Source organism: Hydra vulgaris, chromosome 11, assembly GCF_038396675.1.
Source record: "Hydra vulgaris chromosome 11, alternate assembly HydraT2T_AEP".
Lineage (NCBI taxonomy): Eukaryota > Metazoa > Cnidaria > Hydrozoa > Anthoathecata > Hydridae > Hydra > Hydra vulgaris.
Window position 1 is genome coordinate 44,279,440 of NC_088930.1, and position 11,611 is coordinate 44,291,050.

Sequence of the window (11,611 nt, forward strand, 5' to 3'; positions counted from 1 at the left end):
GTTTGAATAGTTGAAACTGGAAGAAGATTCCATTTCAAGGTGCATATTTTTCCGTAGTTAATAAATTTGTCATCAAATAATTTACAAAAATAGCTGAATATTTTGATGAGACCAAATCTTTTCTATTAACAAAGTATATCCATCATTCTCGCAAATCAAAATGTAACACAGCTATTTTTAAATAAGAAGTTCACCAATGCATGCAAGCAAATATTTATATAGTAATTGTTACAACATTATTACTCAATATTTTATTCAACAGCTTTGTATAATATTCACTAGTAAATATATTGTTATTGTTGTTATTGTTAATAACACCTTTCATTCATAATTTAAAATTTAAAAATAGGCCGTAAAAAAACTGGCCTCTTAATTTTTTACGGAAAATGCAACAAATCAGGCCGGTATATATATATATATATATATATATATATATATATATATATATATATATATATATATATATATATATATATATATATATATATATATATATATATATATATATATATATATATATATATATATATATATATATAATATATAAAATGGACCTGTAAAATATATATATATATATATATATATATATATATATATATATATATATATATATATAAATGGTCCAAAAAATTGAAAGGTGGAAAGTTAAGTCGAGTCAGATTTTCTTTTGTTCTATTTCCCATATAGACCATTTTGGCCAATATTTGTAAATTTTAAAACATAACTAGGGGTGGCGCAATTTTGAACAATAAATGTTGTTGCGATGGAAGAAACGTGAAATAATTGAAAATTTAGTTTCTTCAGCAAAAAAATTCTTACAAAACAAAAACGGAATAAAATATCGTACTGAAAGAGGTTCTAGTTATTCTGAACTTAATTCACATATTGTAATGTAATGCATTGTTTATTACGAGACTTATTTCAACAGACGCTTTGATGGCTCTGGAAAGGCTTTCCAATGAGTGCTGACAACCTGTAAGAGTTATTGCTTTTGCTTTTTGTCTTTCGTTATCGAAGAGTTAAAGGTCTGGTTTAAAGCAACCCCTCTCTCCGCACATTCATTAACTACTTTTATTTGCCTGGCAGTTTCCCTGAACTAAATATAAATTGGATCCATTTGCCAAAAGTCGGGTGGCATCGAGAGAAAAACTTGAGCCTTCTCTGCTCCGTTGTCGATGAGAAGGTTGGAAAGATGAGATGTTCGGCTTGTAACGTATAGTTCCAATGGCTTTTCTAACTTGAATGTTTTGCCTTTAATTATCTTTGGTGGCGTTTTCTTTTTGGCACGTTTAAGATTCTGAACCATGGTGGCTTTTGTATGAATATCAACGCAGAAGTTGAAAAAGTCAAGCCAAATGTTCTGAAAAATACCACAGGTGTCTTTTGAAGGTTGTCATTGCTGCATCTCTAACAACATTATTGCAGGTATAATCATTCAAAAGTCTCAACAGTCTCAAGTCATTATATGGGGCCCTTTCTGTCAAGCAAACTTCTTCATGCCAAAATTTTAAATCGACTAGAGCAACAAACAGGTTGATGTCAGTCAAAGCTTTTCTTTCATGAGCAGTGAGAGTCACTTGGTTCTTGAAAAGAAGGATTTTGATGGAATAGATGCCCTTTGCCATTTAACTGGCGTGGTGCATGCCTCCAGGTGCTCGAAATTGCATTTCTTTATTTGGGCAACCACCAATAAAGATGAGGCATTATTGTAGAAGCTCACTATAGTCTTGGAGAGCTTTTTTTTTCTTGGCGTTGGTGATGGCTTTTTACAGCTTCTTTGTAGTATGCAATCATTTCATCTCGGAGATCAGTCATGGATCCACTGAAGAACGTTTCATCAGCAGCATCATATTTGCTTTGGTCAAATTTTGCAAATACGCTGGAAAGATGCAAATACGCTGGAAAGTATAACTTCAAAAGCATGGTGGCGACATGCTATCCACACAAGGTCTTTCTTGAGAGTTTTTTCAATAATTGTGCAAGCTACAGATTTTAAGTCAGTGCTTGAGGCTGTTGTATCGAACACAAGCCCGCGAATTTTTTTTTTGAGATGCCAATTATCCATTAGTTAAAGGCAAGCACTAGCTTGCTACTCACATGTTCCCCTTATGATTTTGGGAACCCCAAGTAACTTTTCTTCTCCAGCTCCAGAAACTAGGATTGCAATTCTGTCTACCTTTACATTTTTCTGGACAATATCTGGTAGGAGTTTTCCATCCCATTCTTTTTGTTTTAAATGTCTTTCTGCTTGTTTAATTTTTTGAAATTCCTGTTAGGCCAAATGTTTATCCATACCTCCAAAACTGTAATTGAAGAGATCTTCTCGCTGGGATATCAGAAACGATTTGTCTTTCTCATTGTGCATAATCTGCAATGCATCTGATCTTGCAACATCAGATATTATGCAACTTAAGCAATTTTTTGGCAGCATATCTAACTGGCGTAGTCGGTATCCTAGCCTTTTGCCAGTAACGAAAGACGGATAATATGGTAATATTGATACTTGAATTTAATGATTTCTTTTCTTCCTTGTGATAGTAGAGGAAGTTTTCCAGTACTTGTTGATTCGAGTGAAGTCTGGAGCATTCCAACTTTTTGGTTGATTTTCAAATTAACTACACACTGGCAGAACTTCTCGTTGTTGGAGCTTTTGCCATTTTTATCTAAACAATGAACCAACAACCATTGCCTAGAGTTTACCAGTTCTATTTATGTTATAGAAAATTTCTGTTTCATGCAAACATTAAAAAAATATTTAATGATTGAAATAACCTAGGACTACAACTACTAGTCTACTACAGAATTTTTATTTGATAATTTTTTTTTGATAATTTTTAGTTAATAATAACAATTTTCTGTTTGAACAATGAGTATTTAAATATTTAAATTAATTAAAAAAATATAATTTACCTTGGATTCTTTAAAGAATTCAAATTAGAGACAACTGCGTGTGGTATAATAATTAATTACTAAGTTATAACTGACTTAATCAATTATCAATAATCATATTAATTGGAAATAAATAAGGAAATACAAACATGAGAAAAAGTGAAAGCAACTAAAAGTTGACTTAAATTAAAGTTAAGTAAGTTAGCAAAAAAGGCTGCTATACAAATAATATATTTCTTTTTAAAATCTCATTTTACAGATTTAATTTATTATAAAATTATTATACATTTATTATATTTATTATATTTCACATGAACTAAAACTACCATTACTTAGTATTTACTCTCACACTCAGAGGTTAAAATATATAAGATGAAACCACCGAAGAAAAAATGAAAACTTCAGATAAACCAAAAAAAAATCGAAAAATTACACAATATTTTTAGTGTCCGCAAAATTTGTCGGCTAAATATTACTGAATCTCATTTTAGGCTTAAGGGCTCCTCTCATGTATAGAAACAAGAGCAATAACGATCCAAATTGATATTAATAAAAAAAATTGAAACACTGTAACTTGGAGCACTCTAATATGTAGTATATATATATATATATATATATATATATATATATATATATATATATATATATATATATATATATATATATATATATATATATATATATATATATATATAGTATATATATATACTTATAAGTTTGTATGAGTTTAAACAAACTTTACAGGAATATATGTATGTATATATGTTTTATATTTAACATACAAATAATTATATGTATGTATATATAATTTATATGCGTATTCAAATTTAGTTGTTTCGTTCGAAGACAATATATTTTGCATTTACAGGTCCATTTTATTGTCGAGAAAAAATCAATATATCCTTGAATAACCCAAAACTTCCTTGAAAAATCCTGGAATTTTAAGTTTACTTTTAGCTGGCCACCCTGATATACTTTTTAAAGTTTATTTTTTTTCATCATTGTAAGAAGATTATTGATTTATTTTATCTCGTTATTGTTAGAAGTTTATTGATGCATTAAAAAATCATTTAATTCTATTTTAAAATTTTATAGGGGTAATGCAACTTTAGAACTTAAGTTTCAGAAAACTTAAAAATTATAAGTATATTTTTAGGATACAAATACTGATACAAAACAAACTTAATTTTCTTTCTTGCTTATGACATACTGCATTTTACAATATCAATATTATTATATAACAAATGACCAAATGAGTCACAGAAGTTCGTATTTGAAGTAAGGTCTTCTGATATTATCAAAAAACTTGAGGTGCCAGAAAAACCAAAAAAATAACAAAAGTATTAAGACATTAAAATAAAAATTTACAAAAAATATTGACAATGGTACATATTAATACACCAATTTTAATAAACGAAATTATAAGGATAATTTTATGAAAGCATTTCTATGTTTTTGAATGTTATTCTTATTTCCAAGATAATACTTTTTTTTTCAGATTGAGTTCTTCATTTACTTTATCAATAAAAAAGATTTTCTTTGTTGATACTTTTCGATTATTATTGTTTTTATTCTTTGATAAGATAAGTATTTATAAAAAGAATTGAGTCACTATTTTAATTTTTCCTACAAAACCTCTCGTTGATGCTTTGGAACCATTTTCCTCGTTATAGTTTTACATTTAATCGTTTTCCTAAAAATCATTTTGTTAAAAGGCAATGTTGTGAGTAAAGCAAGATAGAATGTCTATAAATATTTTTATTTTTAAAGGGATATTGCCAACAAATTCCCAAATAACATTCCACTGTCACACCAGTGCTGATAATATGGGGTGTTGTCCCCTACAATATAGATGTGCAGATGAGCTTCTAAAACCTGTTTAATGGCTGAATTAGTAAAATCTTGTGACCCGTGAACACATCTAGTCCATTAAATACAAGCAGAAAAAAGTTCTTTTGTAGGACCTTTAATTATTTACCAGTTCAAAGAATAGTACCCTTTTCTGCTTTGATACAATTCTGCATTTTCTCCCTCAGGACTTGTTATAGGATATGCTGCATCTATTGTTCCAAGTTATATCCTGGAGATTGTCAAAGTTTGTAAAAATTTAAAAATACTGTTTATATATAAATAAATAAAACTTTAAATTCATAAAAAGAAGCAATAGCTGATATATATCCTCTATTAGCGATTTCTCGGCTAAACAAATAACATTTGACGTTTGACAAAAAAGACGTAATTTTCATAAACTTTGCTCTCTAATATCTTTTTGTATGGTTAAGCAAGCACCTTGAGGTTTTTTTTGCATCAGTTAGTGTTACTCGACCTCTTTCCAACCATATATAGAAAGTACTTCATACGGCTTCACTTATATATTAGTCATATCTTGAAACCACTTTTTTTTAAAAAACTTGCCGCGGAAACGTTTTTTCAAATAAGATTTAGAAGGTAAGATTTCCTAAGCATGCAGACACATCGAATTTGATTGAAACTTTCAATATATAGTAAAAAAAGGATGATGAATTAAATGGAAAGGAATATTTTTTAAATTTATACATAAATTTTTAGTTCTCAGCATTTGAATACTTTAGAGTCGATTTATTGGGCGAAAAAACTTTTTTAAAAAATGTTCCCTCTCTAAAAGGCAAGTATAGTCTTTTCACTTTTCAAACCAAGTATTTATTTGTGTTTTCCTAAGAATATGATACTTATGATTTTTATTTACAAATCATGTATATATTATAAGGTTTATTTTACGCTTACTTAATGACGTTTTTTGTTATGATTTTTCGCAAAAATCCAAACAAACGAAAGTATTTTTCGTTAGTTTTAACATATTAAATGTTTTAAAGTTTGATGATGTCTTCTTTATACTAAATTAGCTAGCCAAATAGGAAAATTAATTTTATTAACATAATACATAACTGATTTAAATAATATAAATCTTGCTTTTGTTTAATCCATCCTTTTGTCTGATTTGAAAATTTTTTCAAACAATATTTTGACAAAAATATTGTCAAAATAAATAAAAAATTTTATAACAAGTTTTATATTTATAAAAATTTTTTTGAAAACATTGTTTTAAAAATTTTTGAATAACATGTGAACAACACTTACTCACATTTAGTAAATGATTTACATTCTTATTCTGAAAATGAAATAGGGATAAAAATTTGGATAAAATAGAATTTAAAAATTTAAAAAGAACCATTTGATAGCTACAAGAATATTATGGATTTTTTAAATATTGAAGATGGCATTGTTTCCCTCAAATATCCAAATTTTGTGTTAACAAATAGCCATTATTTAGACATTTGCAAAGAAAAAGATAAACATGATTTGACATGGCAAAATCTCTCTGTTTTTCACTATTTTTCACTACATACTGTAAATACCCTATCACTAGAGTAATGCTTGCTAAGTGTCTTAAAAAATCAAAAGACTATGTTGCAAAACTAAATCATGCCAAACATTTTACTTTAAGGAATTCTTATTTAAGTTCTATTCTTTCTTTTTGTCTTGAAGTTCCTGAACTTAATACTTTGCTACCTTCTGAATTTTTTGTCTTGAAGTTCCTGAATGAATTGTTCTATCAATACTTATAGCAACTCTTGTGAATTTGTTCCAAAAGATGTTTCTGCTTTTCAAAGTTGCATTACCCCATTTTCTATTGGGGTAATAGAACATGAAAATCTAGTTAACAATTCTGCTAATTGTAATTTTACCTATAGAATAAAAAAATATAAACAAAGAATTGATTATCTTCAATCGAAAAATAGAAAAACAAATAGAAAATGTAGCGAATATTAAAAAAAAAATCAAACAATCTTGTCAAGATATAATGTCAGAAATGTCAACAAAAGAGATGTTAGAAAGGATTGTAGGATTAACCAACTGTTGCAAATAAATTTAAGATTGGAAAAGAAATTGATTCGGCTAGAAAGCGCTTAGAATCAGATCGACAAAAGGAATGGTATTTAAAGAAAAAAATTGAAAACGCTGTTTTGAAAACATCTGATAAAATGAATGATTCAATCTTAAAGGAGAGTTTGAATTACTTTAAAAATCTTACAGAATAGCTGAAGGAAAAAGTTAACATTTTAGAAAAAAATGTAATTGACATTTTTCAAAGACGTAGATATAATGATGAAATTCGCTCGGTATATTACAACCTTTTAAGTAAAAAAGTTTCTGTTAATAATGTTAAATCTGTTATCAGAACTGTACTACAAAAAATGGCTGGAATTTCATGTGGCACACTTCCAAAAAAATTTTTGGCTGCTGAATTTTTTAGTGAAATGAACCTTTTATCATAGCTCAAGTGAGAGAGGCTATGTTGAATAATACAAATAATGTTTTTCATACAGATGGCACAAAGTATAATTTTAGGGAGGTTGGTAGTTTTCAAGTCACAATATCATCTGGTAGCTACACGTTTGGAATAGAAGATATGTTCTCGGGAGAGACACAATCTTATTTTGGAAAAAATTTACTCACTGATATGTCTCAGATATTTTCTTCTGAAAAGGAAAACTACGAGGATGATCTTAGGAAACTTATTTTTTCATTCAAATCTTTGATGACAGATCGCACTATAGTTAATTCAAGTTTTTTTAGCCAATTTTAACATTGGAGAAAATCAATTTGCCTTTTGTTGTTGAAAACTATGATCAACTTCCTTTAAATGAAAAATGAAAAATTTCTCAAATGCATCATGTTTTTTGTGGCTTACACGTTATCCACAATCTAGGAATATACGCAGAAAAGGCAATCATGTAATGAGAAAAAGTGTTTGAGCAGGAAGGTAGTATTCATGGTGGCTTTAAAAATGCGCAAAACTCTCGTACTTTTGGTATTTTGTATGAAGTTTCAAGTCTTACTGCCTATAGACATGGTGACTAGCAGAATGGAAAAGCTGATGAATGGAAAGCATTTTTGCATAAAAGGTTTTCCAAAAATTTTATGGTTTCATTTCTGCATCATCGCTTTAACATTATATTTGTACTTGGTGGAGCAACATATTTTCATAAACATCACCTTAAAGAATTTGTTTTCAATCTTGATGGTTCAAATTTCCTTCATGAGTCAATTAGGTCACTTAAAAGTCAATGAGTCAATTAAAAATATTGACATCATTATTTTTCACGCTTCAACTAGAGCTCTGGGAATTTTTAATAAACTAATTTCAGGACCTCTTTTTCGTATTATTGAAGAGGAGGGTCATATATATTCTTTGAATACAATTTGGTCACAAATGTTCAATTATTTTGTTTGTTGTTCTTCTGATTTTTTTGATGTCCAGAGCAGTGGAATTTGCCTTGCCCCCTTTATCTAATGCTATGTAGAACCTTTCTGTAGCAGCAGTTAGCAAGTCAGCTCTAAACGAGACGATTGAAGTCCATATATTTCTTATGTCATCTACAAATAGAGCAGCCTTTGAGCTTTTCAGGATGATCATTAATTTTGGTTAAAAGTTAACCCATCACTTAGTGACTCTAGTGTGAATTCGGAGCGTTTAGTGCCACAGGGTCTGTGTGTTTTGTGATTGTGATGTTATTGTTGTGATGTATAATGTAGATAGACAACTTGACTTACCTTCTCGTTGGTGTCTATTGTTAAAAATGATTATTAGATTGTTTCGTTACTGAAACTTTTAATCATTCACTAAAAGCCAAGAAATAAGTTTTATAATAAAATAATTTTTTGTTATTTAAATTTTTTATCTTAGGCGTTGTCAATAGTTCACATAAACAATCTTAAAGAGTTTCTTATCTTATACTTACTATACTAACTAGCTGCATATATATATAAAATTTTTGTAAACGAATTACTAACTAGCTGCATATATATAAAATTTTTGTAAACGAATTAAAAAAATATTTTAAACACATGTGTATCTTTGTTTCCAATAATAATTTTTTTCTATTTTTAGGTAGAGTATCTGCTGTTATACCTGCCTATTGCTGTTGTAAGTACTCCAAATTTCAGAAAGTTTATTAGCTGTAAGTTATTTTCATTGAAGATTAAATTTTAACTTTCTTGAAGAACCTTCTGTCTTGTAAATAGGTCATTCTGTAAAATTCCGACAGATTTCAATACCTTTACACAGTAATTTACTGACCGGTCTGTAATTTATAAAATAATTTCAAATGATGTACTATTTGGATTCCATGATTCCTTTATGCATATTTGTATGGTGTAATTATAATATAACCCCAAATTTTTCTTTCCAAAACTAAGTAAATAAGTGAAAACCATCAGTCTGTAAAATAGATGATTCTGGATAATCTCGTCAGATTAAAAAAAAAGTTGGATCATTATACAAAATTTCTAGTCGAATATAATAACGGTTTAAAAATATCAAATATATTCCAAATGGTATGCCCAATTGGTTTGTCCAGCCCATTTGCAGTAATTTACTGACCGTTCTGTAAATTATACAATAATTTTAAATGATGTACTATTTGGATTCCATGATTCCATGGTGCCATAACACTGCAAATTTTCAATACTTAAGCCCTATACCTTTCGTCAAAAAATCATCAATTTTTGCGCTACAAAAAATTCAATAACTTTGGATCCGCTTAACTTCAAAGGCCAAATGACCCCTCATTTTTTAAGTCAAGCCAAGCTCTATACAATGATATAAATTATATATACTTATTTGAACTATAAAAAAATCGTCTGGAAGGGCTACCTCTATAGTACTACACACACACACACACACACACACACACACACACACACACACACACACACACACACACACACACACACACACACACACACACACACACGCACGCACACACGCACACACAAATATATATATTTTTTAAATATATATATATTTTATATATATATATATATTTTATATATATATATATATTTTATATATATATATATATTTTATATATATATATATATTTTATATATATATATATTTTATGTATATATATATATATATATGTATATATATATATATATATATATATATATATATATATATATATATATATATATATATATATATATATATATATATATATATATATATATGTATATATATATATATATATATATATATATATATATATATATATATATATATATATATATATATATATATATATATATTACTATATATACTTATATTAAATATATTTACAGCGGTGGCCAAAAATTAAAGACCAATCATTTTTTAGTTGGTTTCATAATCTTTAAATTAAAATTAAGAAGATTCTAATTGACATATTAAATTTTTTTTTAATATCTTGTTAATTAAAACATACGGATTAAAGTGGTATAATTTTTTTAATCTAATTCTAATTAAATAGCGTTTAACTTATTAAAAAACTGATGAGTACTTATAAATCTTTAAATAAATTGGACAAAATTTAACGACCACTTTCAAATATTTAATTTGCACTTATTAAAAATAATAATTCATTATTTTTTTTAACTGTCTTAATTGCTTATTACGTTGGCTATAAAATAAAATGTCGAAACCTGAGTTTCGATATCGAATAAACATTTATTTTTTGAATTGCAATAAGGATATAAAAATATTGCAAAAATTCGTGCAAAGATCGAAGAAAAAGACAGATACGCGGCTCTTGTGTTAAAAGAAGAAGGCTATAGCATCAGACAAATAGCAGAAAAGCTCGGAAGGTCTCACTCTTGCATTATTAACATAATTCAACGATACAAAGAGACCCGGTCAATTAATGATCGTCATAGGACCGGACGCAATAAAGTTTCAAATGACCGTGATGTTCGCTCGCTAGTGAGATTAATGAAAGAAAACAGACAAGCATCATCTACAGACTTGTCTACGAAATGGACACTGTCAAACGGTCTAAAAGCAAGCCCTAGAACTGTGCGAAGGGTCCTCCACAATTTAAATTATTTATGGCGTGCTGCTGCAAAAAAACCACGCTTAAATAAAAAAAAAATTTGCCAGGAAAGAGTGGTGCAAACTACATATAAACTGGTCAACAGATCAGTGGAGCTGTGTGGTCTTTAGTGATGAAATGAACGTTGAGGTAGACAACAGAAAATGTCGCGTAATGTTGCGTAGACTTCCAAGCGAACGGTTCGATGAATCATGCATTTTGAAACAAACAAAACAAGGCAGTGGTTCAATAGGCATTTGGGCCTGTATTTTCATTTATTTGATGGTCGACTCAACAAAGAATGGTGCATCGAAATTTTGGAAAACTCGCTTATTCCTAGCATTGATTTATGGCAGTTGCAAGATGGATTTATTTTCCAGCAAGATTATGTGCCGTGTCATAAAGCGCATGTTGTTAGCGATTGGTTCAATTCTAATAAAATTCAAGTGCTTCCATGGCCTGCCAATAGTCCAGACTTGAATCCAATAGAGAATTTATGGTCGTGGCTTGATCACAAGCTTCGTAAAGAACAACTTTACAATTTGGAAGATTTGAAATCTTCTATCTCTCATCATTTGAAAAATGTGCATGATGAAGTAATCAAAACTTTAATGAATTCAATGCCAGAACGAGTACAAGAGTGCTTGAAAACAAATGGAGGAACAACACGTTTCTAAATTAATTTTTTATTTATTTTTTGAAATATTTTTGAAACTGGTCTTAAAATTTTGTCCAATTTTTTTTCCCATTTATATTTTTTACTAGTCAGTTTTTTAATTTTGTAACATTATTTTGTAAAAAAATTATAAATTCTTTTATAATAAATATAA